At 38.4% G+C, this 20351-nt stretch overlaps 1 protein-coding gene across 16 annotated transcripts in view; it reads left to right on the top strand.

Annotated features, from left to right (window-relative positions):
* ADGRL2 (adhesion G protein-coupled receptor L2) overlaps positions 1 to 20351 on the top strand; it is a 394437-nt gene that overhangs the window by 203172 nt on the left and 170914 nt on the right. For all 16 annotated transcript variants that reach the window (XM_069862790.1, XM_069862789.1, XM_069862787.1 and 13 more), the window contains one exon: positions 10503 to 10544. The gene's annotated coding sequence lies outside the window, so the exon portion shown is untranslated. The remainder of the gene's footprint in view (positions 1 to 10502; positions 10545 to 20351) is intronic.

Here is a 20351-nt window from a genome sequence, read left to right as displayed (position 1 = left end):
TTTATCCAAGCGATTAAAGTTAGTTTTTACTCTTACAAATTGGGCACAGAATATTTAAATGTAAGAGAGAGAAGGAACACTAGATATGATAATATCTGACAGTTTATGGGAACGTGTTTCAAATTACAAGCAAAGCATGTGCGTGCACACATGAATACAGCTGTGGATTCTCTTCAGCATTAGGTAATGTTCTTTCATAAAAGAAAGGACTGAAGGCTCCTGCTATTCTGTTCAAAGGAAGGACGTTTATATGTTTTATATAGCACTCTTTATACTGCAGTGTTATGGTATGTAATATATTGGAAGTTCTCAGCCTGCGATAGACCCCCAAAGGGTAGACATGGAGGTCTAAGAGATGAAAAAAAATCAAAGACATGATCTCTTGACAGAATTATAGAACGTCTCAGACTGCCTCTGAACTTCATTGAATCCTCGAGGTGACAGAAAGCTGGCAAGCTAAGTAGAAGCAGCTGCTTGCCATGGCGTGCCCGAGATATATGAATCTATTCAGGGTGATCAATGGCTGGATGCTCAACAGCCCGAGTCATTGATCACCACCATGACCCGAGTTCCTGCTAAGACCATCAGGTTACTGCAGTGGCTTCAAGGAGGAGGGAGTGGGAAACGTAAAGCGGGACATAAACACCAGAGGGAGGAGAAAGACAGGCACGAGCCCCCTCATAAAAGCTATTCAGGAAATTGCAAAGCTCATTACTATGTGTGCGGTACTTGATCACACTGAAGTTTTGCTTTAAGGTGCATGCCTGAATAAATGCTGAGAAATTCTGTTCTATACATAGTCCGGGATTGCATGGAGCCTGCCCTCCATGGAATTTCAGTCAGTGTTAGGGGACTAGGTTCTCCATGCTTCTTGGTAGTCTCAGCTCTAATATGCACATGAACCATATTTTTTATATCCATTACACAAATGTTCTTTAAAATATTGCATGTAATAAACAAAATATCAATCCACAGTATATGCTAAACTTTGCCAAAGAAAGCAACAAGGATATAGTGCAACCACAGTCTTTATTATGTGAGCATGTAAAAAGGGTACAAGTGAGTTTTATTAAACGTCTTTTACTCATATGTAAAAATAATTTAACAATTGAATTGTTTCATGAAAGGAAGAATTTTAGTGCAGTTGCATCAAGAAAAATGACTTTGTTAGAGTGGCAGAACAGGTTTCTACATGCTTTAAGTCTCAGAGGATTTACCTGATTTTCTCAGTTCACTAATAAAAATATCTTTTACAGCTTTTAACTACAAAACATGCAAAATTCAAATGGGCTGCAAAAGGGCAAGCTGGGTTCCTTCTATCTCATGTATCCTGTTATTACTAAAGATGCTCCCAGTTAGACCTTAGCAGTTTGTCTGCTACCCTTCATTGGAATAGTTCAGTTTTAGTATAGCACAGAATTTAAATGCACTGAGACTGCATAAATCTCATTGTTGATACAGTAAGTAGTGCCAAAAGAAAATTCAGTTCAGTCCATCAGAAAAGGGAATAAAAACACTTTTTCTCCTAAAGTAACCACACATGAATGTGAATATACACAAGGGGCCTGATCCAGAAGTAGAAGTCTCTCCCATCAACTTGGAATCTGGATTTAGTCCACAGAGCAGATCTGTTGAACGAAAACAGTATATTGTACTTTGGCACTTTTGAGCGTGGAAGTGAACTATAAAGGCAAATGTCTTTCAGGCTTTTGTTTAATTTAAGGTTCAATTTGTTTTAAAGAGCTCTATTCTGAAGGAAGAATAGTCTCACATGCACAAATTGTTTAGTTTCACGTAACAAAAAAATTATATGAATCTCAGCTACTTGCATTTAGTATTCATGATGAACCAATTAGATAATGAGACGTGAGCTTAGAGCCGAAGTGCTCAAAGCAGAAGAGAAGATTAATTTCCGTTTTCACCAGGAGAAAGCCACATCCCTATTTGTTGTATTATTCTGATGCATGCATTAATATTTCTTCTGTATTCATTTTCACATATTTCCTTTCTTTATATAGCACTTGGACTATAAATACAGCTGTTAGTAAGATATAGCTTCCAAATACATAGAATTGGAGAAAGAGATGCTCCCTTTTGTCCTGATGCAAACCGACAATACTTCCAGTGGTACCGTCGGGATTACGGTATCACAAAAATGAGACAGAATTACATTTTTAATCTTCCTTCCTACCATATCTTCATATCCTCATCTCCAGGTGCAAATGTTCTTTGATTTTTGAGCACTTCTAAGTGAACAAAAATGCACTGTCATGGTGATAACTGTTGGATAACACTGCCATGAAAATAACTGAATTAACTGGTTAGAGTACAGTTCCTTATTTCATTATGTGACTAGGATATCGAGCCATCTCATTTTTCTTTCTTAGTGCAAAACACGTAATAATTTACACAGCAAATTCTTTCCCTGTGACATACAGTGTTTTGAGGTTTGAATGAAGGGAAGTAGCAAACCTAACAATCTTACCCACAAAGATAAGTGATCTATTCAGATTGTTCACCTTCACCTCTAAGGCATGCATCCACTTGCATCTGCATAAAACATGATTCGCAACTCCAGAGTTAGTGAAGAACACATACTACTACTGCTCTTCTTTATGAGTGCATCTTTAATCTCAATATGCAGAGTTTTGGCCATGACAGTTCTGTACATCTCAGGTATTCTTGATGGGATTTCACTCAATCCCCCAGTACAAAGAAGGCCTCTTTTGCACTAAGTTTTAAGAATACTGTATCAAGGCAGATGTTTTTGGAAAAGTTTTCAAAGTTGATCTCACATACCCCATCGATTCCAGATGTTATTAGATGTGCTTGTCAGCAAAACTACTTACCATTGCATTTCTGACCTGGGTAGATGTCTGTCTTACTGTTTCTCATCTATTCTGTTACATGTTCCCACCATCCCTCTCCACTCGGTCCTGTAGCTTAATGAGTTTGACAGAAATCCCCTCCATTTTTATCTTAAAGGCAGCCAAAAATATATGTGTGTCATTTTGCTTGAAAGTCACAACACCTAGATGAATTTTTGTTGAAATTGCGTTTCCTGCAGCAGAAATGGGAGCACAGTCAGATGGCCCAGAGGAACTCCTAGACACACACAGCTGGATACATTCCTGCTGTTCACTTTTGTCTTGCCCGTAGGCATTTTTTAACAGTTTTCAGTTCAAGTGCACTTTTACCTCTTGTTTAATTTTAATTTGTTTAACAACATAATAATACCTTTAGGGAGTATTAGCGCTACAGCAAGAGCATAAATAAATTCTGTATACACATATATGTACGTATATGTGTATGTACAACATAAAAACTGAGCAAAGCCTCTGTAGTAGTTCCACTCTCCAACTTGGTTAAGCTGTAAAAAAATAGTAATAACATGGTCAATTCCATAAACAAGGAAAATGGACTCTGTATTTATTCAGCTTTATAGAAAGGTTCTTTAGACTTGGATAGAGTTGGAACTAAGCGGCTAGAGAACTGAGCAGAAATTGCTCCAAGCAGTAAGTCTTCACTCTCAGGAGAGGGAGAAACCAAATGTGTTGAGCACCTGGAAGTGGGAATCAAAAAAATGAAACTCTGGAGAATTTCCCTCAGCTTTTGAAGTTTCCTGACATGCTACCCTGTCTCTGTCAGAGAATTTTCTCCCTTCTCTGGCAACCACATAAAAAGTGGATCTGCAGCAGCTACTGGTGCCAGACTCCATGTCCTCTTCTTGAGACAAGGCATTCAGGCTGCAAAGAGCCGGGGTCAGAGGAAATGGGCAGTTATCCCAAGAAAATGACTGTTTTGTTGGATCAGGGAGAGGCTCTGCATTGGATCCCTGGAGTGCAGCAGCTCTTGGAGAAGGTGCCTGCAGAGAGCAGGATGGTGCTGGGCAGCAGGAGGATGCCAGGAGCTCTGTTGGTGCGGAGGGAAAGGAGACCCTGCTGGATTGCTGAAGTGAGTTTTTGGAGGTTAGAAAAAGTGTAGTTTATTATACTCAAAGTGAGGGATGGGGTCCTAAAACAGAAACTGCGGAAAAATCTGCTTGGAGAAGGAATAAAAGTTGGGGAGGAGACAAACTATTACTGAAAATAAAGGCAACCCATGGCAAAGTTTTGTAAACTGCTGATAAGAAAATTAGTGAGAACTGTGTGTCCCTTGTAGAACTGTGTGGCTTGCCATAGGTTAGAGATTACATTGTATTATACCCTATTGTGCCCTGCGGAAAGCACACCCTCACCAAAAAAACAGTTTTGAAAATGTTTACTTCTGGTTTACCACAAATAAACAGAAACAGATAAAGTGCTTTACAAAGTTTAAAACACTTTATCTCTAACAAGTCTGCCTTTTTTAGTATAGGTAATTTATTCCTAATGCTTGTTGGGTAGGTCTTTCACACAGTCCTAAACAAGAAACAAAAGGATAGGAAGATCTGTTCCAGAACTGGAATACTTGTACTGGAAATGTACGTGAATAATCATGAAATCACAGAATCATAAAATCATAGAATGGTTTGGGTTGGGAGGGACCTTAAAAATCACCCAGTTCTAACCCCCCAGTCATGGGCAGGAACACCTCCCACTGGATCAGGCTGCTCCATCCCTCAGATCATCATCGTGGCCTCCTCTGGACCTATTCCAACAGTTCCATATCCTTCTTATGTTGGGGATTTCAGAACTGGGCACAAGACTCCAGGTGGGGTCTCAAGAGAGCAGAGAAGAGAGGGAGAATAATCCCAGCTATATCAGCCTTTATCATCAATTCATAAAATTAACGGACAGAAATGTGCATAACTCTGTCCATTTCCAGATTTCCTGATAATTTCTGTTACATGCATCTTTCTTCATGTGGCCCATAAAGAGTAAAGTCAAATTTCCTCTCTTCTGCACTGCAGGAAAACCCCACAAGGTCCAAAAAGCATCCTCTAATGACAAGGTGGTTTTTGCAATATCTTTTATGAAAGTTTCCAGTTTATAAACTATTCAAACAAGGAATATATTGTTTGGCATAGATTTCCAGTTGTATATGGCACAGATAATTCGAGAACTATAAAATTATTATTATAAAGACTATGCACCAAATTCTCAGCTGGTGGAAATCAGCGTAGCTCTTCCCATGTTACATGAATCAACTTTTAAATGAATTCTCTAAGTGGAACAAGTTATACTAGAAACATTTTGTAATCTTTAGCTATGCATGGATATTGGATTTTTTCGGTATAAAGTACGAGGGTTTTTTAAATCTTAATTTTAGTACAGAATTGCAGACTCTGAACTTTAAATGATCCTTGCATCCTCTATGGCACAAATGCTTGGACACATTATTAAAACTTACAGTGCACAGTTTTATATAAAGCTTATATTGTAAACAAAGCTGCAGGGAAATACCTATTTTAAACTACTGGGACCAGCCCTGCAAACATAAATAGTTTTCATTTGTAAGATTAGACTCATTGATTCATGAAGATGATCAGAGGGCTGGGGCACCTCTGCTATGAGGACAGGCTGAGAGAGTTGGAGTTGTTCAGCCTGGAGAAGAGAAGGCTGTGGGGAGACCTTAGAGCAGCTTCTGGTGCTGAAAGGCACTGCAGGAAAGCTGGGGAGGGGCTTTTTACAAGGGTCTGGAGTGACAGGACGAGTGGGAATGGTTTTAAATTGGAAGGGGAAGATTTGGATTAGACATTAGGAAGAAATTCTTCACGATGAGGGTGGGGAGGCCCTGGCCCAGGTTGGCCAGAGCAGTGGTGGCTGCCCCATCCCTGGAGGGGTTCAAGGCCAGGTTGGATGGGGCTTGGAGCCCCTGATCCAGTGGGAGGTGTCCCTGCCCGTGGCAGGGAGGTTGGAACTGGATGGGCTTTAAGGTCCCTTCCAATCCAAACAATTCTATGATTCTGAGATTTCAAAGACTATGTGTCTACCTTCAGAGGCACTGAATTGAAAAAGCGCTGTAGATTCTTCTTCTTCAGAATCCTAAAAATATAGCAACTTCACCAGTGGATTAGGAGACAGTGCTGTCATAAGATATAAGCCCACAAACATCAGGCTTCAGCACATCAGCTGGAAAAGTCTTCCTGGATCCTCACAGACATCACATAGAACATGGACTTTCATGCTATATATGAAAAAATCCCTTGTCATTTATGAAAAACATACTGAGCACATTTTTTTCCTGTATTTTCTTAATAAGTTGATGCTTTTACATTTTTTTAGTACCTTGAGCCTCTAGAAAAGCTGCTATGGCTCACATGGACATAAATTGTAGAGAGTGAGTTTATATTGCACAGTCAGAGGGACTGAGCAGACTTTGTTATCATTGACAAGATGTAAACTGGCTTTGACTATGACTCCATCATACCTGTCTGGGACAACAGTGACCTAAGTATGGTTGGACTCAATGATCTCAACGGTCCTTTCCAATCAAATGATTCTATGATTCTAAGTCAACTCTGTACTTACTGAGGGTTTCCAAAAATCTTTAAGACAGCGGTAATCCAAGACCTCATTTGCAAATGAGCTGATAGTTTATTGCATGTGAGCAGATGAACAGCTATGAAGAACGCATGTGGAAGCAAAAAGCAGTGAATATTTTCTCCAGTGTAAGAAAGCAAAATCAACTAATTGGCTGAAGACAATCTGCAGAACATGCAGAATTATGTTTTAATGCCTGATGTCTATGATTCTTTCCTATATATCTGACTCTAATCCAATGTATCTAATGCATTCCTAATGTGCTTTTCACCACAGAAGCTAGGCACCATCAGGAACTTATCTCTGTTCCCACTTTGCCTCGGTGGTGACATGTTTTCAAACCAGACAATATTCTATGTCAGAAATATCAAGACTTCCTATAACCTCAATTTAGTAACCCCTGTGTACTTTTAGCTTCTTGACTCTTCTCACTGTCTGCATTTCAATGTGGAGTCCCCAGTATCTGCTCATCACTCCTAATTACATTTATTTTAGCCTATGTTCCTGATTTCTGGGCCAAGGAGTTAAAAGAACTATGATGTACTCTGACGAAGCATTTAATCAGGGCTGAGTAATCAAACAAAAAGCTTTTCAGGGCAGGGTGGAATATGGGAGGAACCACATTGTCGCCTGATTATTGTGTTTCCTGTTCTCAGCCCTGAAAGAGTTCTTGTAGGGAGCAGAAGACCTGCCCATAGCTTGACGGGAATGGTTCCTTAGTAAGTAGAAGCCAAGTAAAAAGGGAGTGGTGGCAGAAAACAACATAAAATCAGTGAAGTAGGAAAGTTTTAAAGTATACACCCTTCCAATCTCCCAAATCCTTTGTTATCAGGGTGCAAAACTCTGTAGAAATATTTTGTGGCTACGGGTGAGGGGCAGGGGAACCCTAGCCATTAATTCGTAAGAGGTGTTATCCGATACATCAGGGTTTGGCTGTAAATTTGACTACATTGCTGTGGTGCACAGAGAAATGAGTGAGGAAATATCTGATTAAAGTATACATTGCTGCTGAGGCGACTGAATGTTGCCATAGCAATTGAGATGAAATGTGCAAAGAAGTGAGATAATTAAATCTAACCCCTTTAGTAGTTTTGATAGTCAATGCACTGCCAATAGGAAAAGTTATCTACGGTGTTAAAGATAAAACATATTCCTCGTGGAAGTACTCCTTGCTGGTATTTTGTTGCTCTCTTTCTAAATGCATTGCTTCAGGTAGCTAATTTGAATGTTCTCTTTAATAATCAAATACAGTTTTGACCTTGGTCGGTAACAGCCTAGAACTTCTGCTGACTTATTGTATCATGGGAACTGTCCACACAAAATATCCAGAATGTTTTTATTCCCCCTTCCTCCGTGTGCAGTACAGTAAAGCCCAGGCTGTCATCTCAAAGCTTACAGTTCAATAATATCTAGAACGTGCTGCCCTCTTCAGGAGCCAGTGATTAAAAATAGGTGATTTTGTTTATTGATTCAGAAACTGATTCCTGAGCAAACAGGAACCACAGAACTGAATAGGAGGGGCGGTAGTGTGACATTTGTAACCCCAGTGCCAGAGACACTGGAAGTAGCTGCAGCATTAAAAGACAAATCTGATTTTAAAAAAGGCAATCAAAAACTTGTGAGCATTTCTTAACCAAAATTAGATAACTGGGTGGTCATACTCACGTCCACTCTGATTATTTATTTCAGCCAGTGAAAGCAAGAGCTAGGAGAAGCCTTGACTCACTTCTTCCAAAATAATAATTCTGTTTTCTATATATGAGCAAATAACCTGTTATTAAAAATTATTGGTGTCCAAAATGAACTCATTCATTAGGTCTCACACTAAAGTTATTTTACATTCAGCCGCTGTGCTAGTCGGAATCCGTGGAAGGATTTAAGCCATGATGTAGCAGAACATTAACACATACACTCCACTTCTAGCACAAACATTGCTGCAATGACTTCAGAGGGATACTCATGAAGGTATTGACCAACTTGTGTGTCAGTCTGGAGGTTTGCATACATGGCTGCTAGGCAGGGGTCAGACCCACAAGTTCATATCTTACAACATCGTAACTTATGTTGTGGAATCTTAACGCAAAATCTACTCTTCTGTGACTATAATTCCTTTTGAAGTCAATAAGAACTTTTGCTCATTTATGAAATGGTGACATTTTATCAGTTTACAATTAGCTTTGGAAAAAAAATATATTATGGATTTATGGCAAGGGTCTTGAGAGCAAGGTAGAGGAAAGACAAGTGCTACTTTGCTGAAATGAATGGATTTTTTATGCACCAGTCCCGAACAGGCAGTAGATTAACGATGACCTCACCCAAAGAACATGGTTTGCAGAGTGTGAGGGCTGAGGAGCAAAAATCTCTGGGAAGGACGCAGAAGGCAGGGCTTTGTGGGAACTTGGCTCAACTTAGATGGATGTTCAAAGGGTTCATTTTAAGCTTACGTGAAATATTGTTTCTTTGGCTGGGGGGGACTCTATTTTCCTGCATTTCATAAATGAAGCAAAAGAAACATTCTGGGTTACATCTCACGTGAAGCACCATACAGAAGTTGTAGCCCACAAAGAATGGAGCAAAAGTGGCTTTAAGCCATCTCTGTAGATGCTCAGATTCAAGGCTGGATACAGGCCAATGAATCTCCACGTAAATTAGAGCAGCCCTCAGGGACTGTTCTAATTTACATTAGCTTTATCCAGGCTCCCTATATCTTGTGCTGTGCTGCAACCTAGATTAAGTCCGAACTTCTGCAGCACTGAACACGCTGGAAACTCCCTTTTCGCCCAAGGTAAACTCTGTGAAAGGAAATAACTTCTGTACTGTACTGAGGAATTCTTCTCTATCTGGACACTCCCTTACCTGTAAATACCTATATTTCATCCAGTGGTTTATGCGGTCATGGTGAGAACCTGGAATCTATCATTTATTTTATTTTTAGTTTTCCTTTTTATAGGTAACAGCCCTACCTAGACATTAACATTTGTTTCTAGGTGGTTTGTGACTATATATGTGGGTTTTAAGTGGTCTCCCTTCTTTGGCATAAAACTATTTTGCCTCTGAAAACTCCGTATGAGGCAGACAGGCAGATTCTGTACCTATATCTGGCCACTTCAGCAGGAATAAAATTGTATTCAGTGTGAGAAATGATCACGGAATTGAGCCTATTGTCCTGAAAACTTTTTATTCTCAAACAGCACAATTGGGACATATAACACGAGATGTTACAGAACAGTTAAAATCCTCTCTGCGTCGATATTGAGTGAAAGCGATCACTCTCTGCTCAGCCTTGAGTTAAAGGAAGTAGTAGCCGTGATTCATTTCTTTCTGAAGCAAACAGAATAGCTACGATGTCAGGTATAAAACAGACTGAAAGGGATAATAGAAGAGAAGGAAGGAAGTTAACTAGTACCCATTCTTTCATTTCCACACCACCTTAAGGCGTGCTGAGGAGGTCTGTGGTGTACTTAGCACTTTCTCAGCACCCCAGTTTAAACCACTGCAAACTTGTAACCCAGGAGGAAGATTTTTCTAAAGCAAAACTTCAAGGCTGATTAATTATTTTAATAAGCGAGAAAAGGTTTGTTTTAAAAAAATCATGATGCAAATTTCTTAATGAGTTAAAAATGAAAACCTTGAACATTTCATTGATCACTGTCTCTTCTCGTCTTAACCCTTTATGTGCATTTTTTACCCTGTTTTCTCCCACTCCATCACAAAGTGACAGCAAGCCCCTGGCTTTATTTTCAAAAGCACAGTCACAAATTAGATGCCAGGATCCTATGTCTGTATTTTATGAGCACTATGCAGATAAATTCCAGCTGGCATGCGGTTCTAAATACAGATATGCACAATAGCCTGTGCTTTTTTCTAATCCGGTACCTGCTAAGTACATGTACTATATATTCAGAACTGCATTAAACTATTGATCTATGATTTGAACACATATTTTCATTTTTTGTTTTGATGCTGATGCATTGTTTGGCAGCTAGAATCCCTGCAGATAAGAATATAATAACTAATAACATTTTCTTTGCTTTCTAGGGTCTTTGTGGCAGAATGATGAATTCCATCTTTTCCAGAATGGTAAGCAGAAAGCTATTTCTGTTTTTGATAACAAAGAACATAAGGTAAATTCTTGTAAGAAAATATTGCCAAATTGCTTGAGAAATAACTGTATTGTACAATTTCATAATTGTATGGCTTATACAACTGAAAATATCTGAATATTCAAATCCTGTAAGCTACCTAGAAAAGATTTGCAGAACATTATGTTACTTATTCAAAAGAAAATAACTTAGGACTTAGCATCCTTGCTAGAAATGCTGCTGACTCTGGAATGCTCAACCTTTTTTTTTTCCTAATAATTTATTATAATGTATGAATTCCCATGAACATAAATACATTGTTCTATCAATGAACAACATAAATTTCTCTCTTCTTTAGGCTGAGAAAGGGTGAGTTCTGTAACATGTGTTACTACTTGTATTGCATAACATTGATCTTTATTTGTGTTTCACTAGGGCTTTGCTGTATCTGTGAATTTAAAAATATGTGGTTTCCAAACACAGACATCACTTCTGCATGCTATCACGTTGTTTAAAAAAAAGATGGTTTCATTTGTCGTTCCTTTCTTTTTTATGGCTGAAAAAGGCAATATTTATTTTTGCCCCTTGATCGTAACATCTTTACAATCAAATAAAAAGAAAAATTCATGATATTGTATGTGTAAAGGTCATCCTAAAATAACACTTCTGAGCAAACTATACTGAATCCTATGAGTACATTGCTAAGGAGCAGTGTTTTCTAACAGGTCTTGGGCATTCACTTTGCAAAAAAAAATCTTTCCCACTACATAAAAATGTAGTCGGAAATCAACATAAAACCATCATGAACTCAAACTACTGTTAAAGTGGAAAGAAATATTACTCGAAAAATATCCCATTGGAGCACAAATTCTGACTTGAAATGTGACTGCTTCTTAGTGTTCCACTTGAAAGATCTTCCATCTAATCCCAAAACGAATTCAAGACCCTTTAAGAAAGGAGATTATTCACAAACTTTAATGCATAAGGGCTTAAAACAATGATAGATTTAAACTGTGTGGTACGGATTTTTTGTTGCCTTTGACAGAAATACTATCAAACTTGCCAGTATTTGAGAAAACCAATAGCGAACCACAAGTTTTTTGATGAGCTTAAAGAATGATGGCTTGATTTCTGATGAATGCGGAAGGTTAGTTTTCCTTGAAACTTTTTTCTAGGAAAGTTAAACCTCCAGGTGAAGCCGTTTTGAAATGGCTTTGGATCAACCTGATCCAGTGGGAGGTGTCCCTGCCCATGGCAGTGGGTTTGGAACTGGATGAGCCTTAAGGTCCCTTCCGACTTAAAGCTTTCTGTGTTTCTATATCCTCTAGATCTAGTTATCTGATCATAACAATGAGGTCCACTTTGGCAAGGTATTTTTACTTGCCTGCTAACAGGGAGCATTTCAGAAGCGTCTGAAAGCATCTGAAGCATCCCGAAGGCTGAGGATCCTTTAGGGGGTGTATCTATGATTAAAGAGAGGGAAAAGTCATCTTGAACTAAGGAGAGGGGGGATAAAAAAAAAAAAAAGCACAGTCCAAACAGGCATGAAAACCACATTGAACCTCCTTCATCCACAAATATAAAAATGTTCAAGAAGAACTCGAGAGTCATTTTTAATCAGAAAAGATTAAGTATGTGACAGTTAAGTATGTTTGGGATTAAACAATCAAAGGGCCTGTCTCTTTTGTGTACATTCGCCTGTTAGCAGTAGGTACTTGGCACAAGGACCATAGGTTGCAGCCACAGCCAGACACTCGCATACACCCTTCTCTGCAATGTTCATTAGGCAATAATATTGCCAAAGGTAAGTGTTTACCAGCAGCTTTATTCTACTTAAAACCATTTTAGCCTGAGGCTGATCTTGTGAAGAAGGCTTGGGGGAAGGGCAGAAGAGGCACACAACATTTCGTTTTTCATGAAAACAAATGTATTCAGCCTGAATTTAAGGTAATTTATACCTCCAAAATGCATGTTAAGTGAAATCATAATTATTTTTATTTTGAGGCCAACTGTGTGATTTACACTTATAGTGAAGAAGACAGGACAAAGGATTGGACCTGAAGGGTTACTGCAACAAAGACATTAATAGATTATTTCGGGGAGAATTAATTTTTGTATGTATAATCATGTACCTCTCAATGAATTTTCTCTGATTTCCTCAGGAATACACAGTTACTCTGATTATTATGGATTTCCTTTATGTAAATATTAATTCAAATATAAATATATTTTCAAGTTGGGTGCTTTTTGTTCAAAGAAAGGGAAACTGAGCTTCCTCATATTACTCCCTTTCAACACTGCAAGGCTTTTTTAATCTTAAAACCGAGACAAGTATCACAGAAAAAATTAAACTGTTGAATATAATTGTTATCACTTTAAGAAAATACACTCACCTTCTCATTTCCAGCTTTAGCTGTGCTTAATGAACAAAATTCAAATGCACATTGCTATGAAGAGTTGCAACCTCTAGTTTTTAATCTAAAATTTTTTTTCTATATATGTTAGTAAGCAATCTGCTACCTCAAATTATTCCTGAATATGGAATATTTAGTGATAGCATTTCATTAAATATATAACCATCTTGTCATGAATTTTTAATTTCAAAAGTGCTTTTAATATATGGAAAATAACATTTTAGATAAACTGAGAACATAAAAGCCCCACGAACGTACGTGGAAGACCATTGCGACTAAGAACTGAAGAATAGGTAAAAGAGTTCTCACTCTCCTCTCAATTAAAACTCTGTGCAATGATTCTTTTAGATTATAGATCTCTTTCGGGATTCTGGTTACACAGAACTTTTGGGTTCATTTCACAGGAATAATATTCACCTTAATTAGCAAAAACAATTCCTGGGCTTTTCTCTTTTTTACAAGAGGGAGTTCACTCGCTGTGCTGATTACGAGTAGTAGATTATCCTGATAAATGAAAAGTTCTTGTCTTTCTGAACAGCAGCTGAATATGCTTTCTGTCTTCAGCCTTGTAGCTTCTTTGTTAGACATCACCTTGTTGAGACAGAATGACTTACTTGGTAAGCGGTTGACCCGATTTTTTGTCTGGCACCCTAACATTGCTGGGCATCATGCCAAGCTGGATTCTGTAGCTATTTATGCCTGCATTCAAGGTTCAACTATGCAAATCACAACTACTAGCCAAAAAAGCCTAGCAGATTTGTTTTTTTAAATATTTCAATGGCTCACAAGGTCAAAGCATTTGTTTTCACAATTTTCAAATGCAGCTTTGTAAGTAATGATCAGTAATGTTTAAAGACACCATCACCTTTTAACATTTTATTTAGAGGGAATTAGACAGAACATAAACATTTTTCCTCATGTGCTGCAAAATAGTGGTACGGAGCATAGGAAGGACAGAATATATATATATTATATATAATTTTAGCTGTTTGTGGACAATTCAGCTGCACCATACAAAATTACAGTTAAATAAAAGGAAGATGAACTATGACTGAAAAATCTTTGGATGATGCAGCCTTCCTCCTGAAGGCCTCCCTGGCAATGCTGGCTGCAGGGAGCGTCAGAGAAAGACACACCCCAAAAGCCTCCCCTGCCTACAGCCTGCACAACTTCTGCTCCTATTTAGTGTGAAATCAGACTCCACAGCCAGTATGTACTCACAACTATGTATGCCTCGGTTATTTCCCACACCTAAATTCATCCAGCATCTCTTTGGTGGACTGTAGTTGCAGGCAGGTTGACGATGACCCCGTAGACCCATTCTTGCACCACGCACTTTAACTGTGGTGATTTGCTAGGCTTCAGCTTGGGACATTCCTGTTGAGTTTGGCATCGGTTCCTCCCCTCCAACCCTATTCCCGTGACATTTGAGCAACACTGAGACAGAAAATGAAACCTTGTGCAACTTCAAAAGTAGCACTACAGAAGGTCTTTGGGTTGTGTTTGCCATTTGCGCTGTGTGTTGTCCAGCTCTCAGTCCTAATTTGAATCCTTTGATAAATCATATGTGTGTCCTGGTGGCTCTCATCCTGCAGATTAGCTGTTAATTTGTTTCAGGTCTTCCAAGTAACATTGAAAACATGTTTACAAAACTAGCAACGGTATATGTTACATGGTAAGAACTTTGTCTACAGAAAATTGAAACATGAGTTAAACAAATAAAAAATGATTACTCATAAGCAGAATCTGAAAAGAGCTTGTGTGCGCAAGATGTTGCAAAACAGATTTTGAAAATACATTTACCTTTACCAAATCCTGATTTTCTGACAAACTTAACAAAAGCATTAATAAATCTTACTCATCTACCTTATGTATAAAAGATAAAAAATTAAAAATGATAATGCTATTAACCTAGGACTTATAGATTCTTTGGCAATATAATAGAAACAGACAATAGAATATAAGTAATATATAATACAGAGATACAGGTACATTAAAAATATATTCTAGATTTTCTCCCTCTACTCCTTTCGTGAGACTCCACCTGGAGTCCTGTGCCCAGTTATGGAATCCCCAACATAAGGATATGAAACTGTTGGAACAGATCCAGAGGAGGCCATGGAGATGATCAGAGGGCTGGAGCACCTCTGCTGTGAGGACAGGCTGAGAGAGTTGGGGTTGTTCAGCCTGGGGAAGAGAAGGCTCCGGGGAGACCTTAGAGCAGCTCCCAGTACTGAAAGGAAGCCTACAAGAAAGCTGAGGAGGGACTTATTACAAGGGCATGGAGTGATAGGATGAGGGGGAATGGCTTTAAATTGGAAGGGATTTAAATTAGACATTAGGAAGAAATTTTTCATGATGATGGTGAGGAGACACTGGCCCAGGTTGGCCAGAGCAGTGGTGGCTGCCCCATCCCTGGAGGGGTTCAAGGCCAGGTTGGATGGGGCTTGGAGCCCCTGATCCAGTGGGAGGTGTCCCTGCCTGTGGCAGGGAGGTTGGAACTGGATGGGCTTTAAGGTCCCTTCCGATCCAAACCACTCTGTCATTTTATTCCATGATAGTAGGCAGTACAGCAAATTAAGACATTTCTTCTTAGAGAAGAGGGGAGTAGATTTAAACAGAAACAGTGCACAGTCTGTTTTCTAATACATATTTGGGCACGCTTTGGATTAGGTCCAGACTGTGACAGAATAGAGGTGGGAGGACATGTTCCTTCACCAGGTGAGCATCCTCCACATAACAACAAGGGTGGATTAAGGCTGCTTAATGTATTGATTGTAACATGAAATAATTAACAAGGCTGCTGAACCTCTGGTTCAGGTTATTTCTTTGTCTGAAACCAAGGATTAACATAAAAAATCCCCAAAATAAAACAGTTACCTGTTTTAAGTCTGCCTTATCAGTCAATGGTTTTCTTAGTATTTGTAGGGCAAAAAACATTTTTTAAGATTCTATTGACTAAGAAAAACAACCTGAGTGTATTTTTCATTTATGATACTGTTTATTCATCGCTTGAGTTCTGTGAGCTGAAGTAAAATAACATGTTTCAGTGAAAGTGAAAGAATTACAGGAGACATTATGTGAATGAGTGCAGAATAAAGCCAGTTAAGATAAACTAATCAGTCACAGCCCGATTTCTCTGTTTCAGAGACCATCCTCTCAGAGCAGAAGGACTCATTGACCTTAGTAGGCTTTCTTCCCTTACTTGCAAACTGCAGGGCTGAGACTGCAGGGCTTCCCTGAAACATCTGTAATAATATTTCCCTCTACTTCTCCTAACAGGTGTGAAAGAGGCTTCCAAAAAGATAGAGAAACTATATTAAAGTGGGACAAAAAAATAAAGGTTGAATGAGGAGTATGGAGATTTTCCATGAAATTCATAGGGTTTGTACTAAGAAGTAGACTTTGAGCCTTCTTAATACAGCACAAAGCCCTAGAATTTATTCATGGTTAAATTTCTGTGCTTTAGCCAATCCTTTTTTAAAGAGTCCCTTCTCCCAAGAAAGGCACAGAGCCCTGTGTTACAGTAAACACTAGCAACTCTCTCCACAGCCAAATCTAAATAATACTTAAGAAACTAAATCCAAAACATTAGCAATAAAAATACTTAGCATGTATTTCTTTCCTGGGAGCCTACATGGAAATTGAATTCCACTGAGCTGCACTTACACAGAACAGAATTCAATTAAAAAAAAATCCGCCTGGATTCCATGCTGTGCAAAGGCCTTGCAAATTTATTTTAGGGACTTTGGGTGTGGAGCCTGGACATAGTTTTATTTTATTTTTTTAATGGAATCAGTCTTAATGTCTAAGGTTATTCTTTACTTGCCTCTGCTGCACAGTTTTCACATATAAGCCAACTGAGGACAACTCGTTATTAAAGAAGTCGGCAGGTGTCCTGTGCTCTGAAACACATTAAATAAAGAACTCGACGGGATCGTGATGGCTGTAAGCTCCACAAAGAAATTAAATAATGAAGGCAGAAGCTCTTCAACAAAGAGCGGTTCTGCATAAGTAAAAAATGTCTTGTCAGAAGATGGAAAGTTCTCCTGCAGGTTTTTACTAGAATCCCTATTTTGGGATTTTTCTGAAAACAGGCAGTTTATGGATTTTAGACACTTAAACTTTCTGACCCCAGTCTTATGCAATAGAGAGTGATTGGAATGGCAGGAGCCCAATAGTCAAAACCTGCCCTTCTCCGCACAGCTTCATTGCTCAACAAAGGAGCCATTGCAAAATGGCCTCGTTATCACTCTGAAGTCTGTTGAATTGTTTTACCCATGTCAATATTAATATGAAATAGCTCCAGGAAATGGAAAGAAAAGAGTAGACAAGAGTCCATTGTATTTTTAGTTAATATTTTTCTAATGCATGAAGCCTTCCAGCCACAGAAACATTTAAAATACAGTTCCCTTTGAGATTTAAATGTATTTTGGGATAAGGTAATTTTAAATCACATTAGGAAGGTTCAAAACCAATATAAATACAGTTTTGAGCTTCCCACTTATTCTGAGTTGCTGAGTAATTGCACCAGACAAATGTTTTTAGAGTGGGCTTTAATATAAGGAATCACAAAATGTATTGGATTTTCATTTATTAAAACATGTTGTCATGCAGTAATTGTTTGAAGAAAATTGACAATTAAGAAATCTAACTAAGTCTCTTTTTGAAGAAAAATTAAATTTAATTTAGTTCTCTTTGGAAAAAAAAAATCCCATTGACTTCAATAGAAGTAGGTCTGGGCAACTCAGAGTAGATTGGAAAATAAATTATGCTAAGTGCATCCAGACTCACCAAGCATCTTTAAGAAATTGAGTGTTCATAATCAAACAAAGTCTTCCGACAGCTTAATACGACTTTAAAATAACTAATATGAAGAAACATTACAAAACCTTTGTTGACCAGGTGTTTTCCCTTTTTATCAATACAATAGATTCTTATAATGGCCATCCCATGCTCTGTCATTAAAACGTGAGCTTTCCTTTCAGGTGCTTTGCCTCAGACATATGGAATTCTCATCTGCAGATTTTACTCCAGCCTCCAAGTTAATCACACAGGGCTCCCTGAATGACGGTTTGCTGCAAACACAATTCCATACTCTGGGACTCAGCGAGTTAGAACTTACCAGAACAATGGCATACTCCTCCAAAACTCACCATCAATTTTAGTAGAAGGCATCATTTCCCTATATCTGTGACTTCCAAGTGAATATTGTTGATGAGGTTTAACAGGCATAAGTATTTGTAGGAATGGCAATCTGGTCTTGGTTCAGCATATGTTTGCTCACCTAAGCCTGCGTGTTTGCAGAAGTCAGACCTCAGCTTGTGTTAAATTATAGCTGAAAAGCAAGTATGAGGTTCTGATGTCCTGATGCCATTCCACCATTCCTTGCTTCCAATAATTTATTCCATATCCATATTCATTTTGTCAAGAAGGAAACAAACAATTCTCTAATATTAATTCATCCTTAGACATAACTTTAGCTTGAATTAGTTACTATGTTTGCAAGTCTCTTGTTATCAGCCTATTGCATGCTTAATAGAAATATTTCCCAGAAAATCCAGATGAAACCACGGAACTATGGCTATAAACTGGAGAGGGGCAGATTTAGACTAGACATAAAGAGGAGTTTCTTCATGATGAGGGTGGGGAGGCCCTGGCCCAGGTTGCCCAGGGAAGCTGTGGCTGCCCCATCCCTGGATGGGGCCAGGTTGGATGGGGCTTTGGGCAGCCTGATCCAGTGGGAGGTGTCCCTGCCCATGGCAGAGGGGTTGGAACTGCATGATCTTTAAGGTCCCTTCCAACCCAAACTAGTCTATAATTCTGTGGTAATTGTTCCAGTTATATGCACTTCAGCCTTAATGTATGATAGAAAATGTTGCTTCTACCATTTCTTCAGTCCGGTTGCCATTGTCAGATGCCCCAGCAAAAATCCACAGTGATCCCCATCCTCTCTTAAAATGAAATATGCACACACCGGTCTCGTACACTGATCAGGGGATGCTCTAGTAAAACTGAAAGCTGAATTAGGGGTAACATACAGGCTGAGAGCTGTATTTGTGGCTTAGTCTTTACGGCTGTCTAACACTATAATCCCGAGTCAAAGAATGTGGCAGGAGTGCAGGAGTTTACCCTTGGAGATCTCTTGAGTGAAGCACAAATGGCAATCTCTAAGTGCACTGCAAGAGTGAGTGACCAAATAAATTGAGTGCATTCAATCACTTTTAAGACATCTCATCCGTGTGTAGCATTTTGATGCCATGCTTGAGTAAATGTATGATTAAATTTTTATTAAAAGGTAATGCTCCTGTTTTAATGATAGTTAATTATATATAATTAAAATGAAAGCATTAATAATATTAAACATTTCATCAGAGGTAAAGATAAATATAAATACATACATTGTAGTATGATTAAATATGAATATATAATATTGAGCATATATTATCTTCAACATGTTATATTCTGGGTACTATATGAATTAAAGGCCTGGTTCAGTACTTCTACATTCATAAAATCTATTTGATTTTGCGGGGGGGGGGCAACATGCAAAGAATAGTTGAGGTAGCCTTAAAAAATATTATAAAAAATCCCTATGAAAGAGATGCTTACACTTTATTGCTGGACCACCTTTCCATGTGAAAAGTGAATTACAGTGCTAGATGACGTACATTCTGGCCAGGAGAGGAATCGGGTTTAGTCATCGATTAGAATTTGGAAATGCCTCATTCCTAGCTAACCCTGAATCCACACATCCTTATAGGCCTAACTTCTCATTTTCAGAATCCTTGAATCAGACCTTAAATATTCCTACACAAGGTATTCCTCTCGCGCGCCGCCTTCTTGTACCTGCACTTTGTAATCTCAGTTTGCCTCCTTCTTAAAAAATTCAGTACTTAATGAAGCACAACTTGATTTCTACCCATAGAAACACCATTTTTTAAACTCCAGCACTCATTCCAGTGGTCATTTCTGCCATTAGATCCAGAAAATCTCAATCTCCAGATGTAAATTTCCACAAATCCACTAAACCTCTGTCCTGTAAAATTTTGTGCATTAACATAGTTTAATAAGCTGAGAAATGTGTTAGCTTTTTAAATAAGTCTTTAAATGGTGTAGTCTTAAATCAGAGAGATATTTTGGTCTCTGCAGAATATAAGGAACTTGTATTTTTCTAACAAGACCTTGAGACCTTTGCAAGAATTTTAAGGATTTTTATGAACCTCCGTATGCATTCTTAGCTAGATTTTGGCTTTGTTTCATTATAACTCCAGTACAACTCAATCAGTTTATTTTATAATTAAAACCAAGGAAATAGTAACAAAAATACATAATTTATGGTACTCCTGTTTATAATAGAAACATCCATAAAGAAAGAAACATGTTCTAAC

The sequence above is a fragment of the Phaenicophaeus curvirostris genome, chromosome 8 (assembly GCF_032191515.1).
Source record: "Phaenicophaeus curvirostris isolate KB17595 chromosome 8, BPBGC_Pcur_1.0, whole genome shotgun sequence".
In the NCBI taxonomy this organism is placed as follows: Eukaryota; Metazoa; Chordata; class Aves; order Cuculiformes; family Cuculidae; genus Phaenicophaeus; species Phaenicophaeus curvirostris.
Note: the sequence above shows the minus strand (reverse complement) of the source record. Positions and strands in the feature narration are given on the sequence as shown.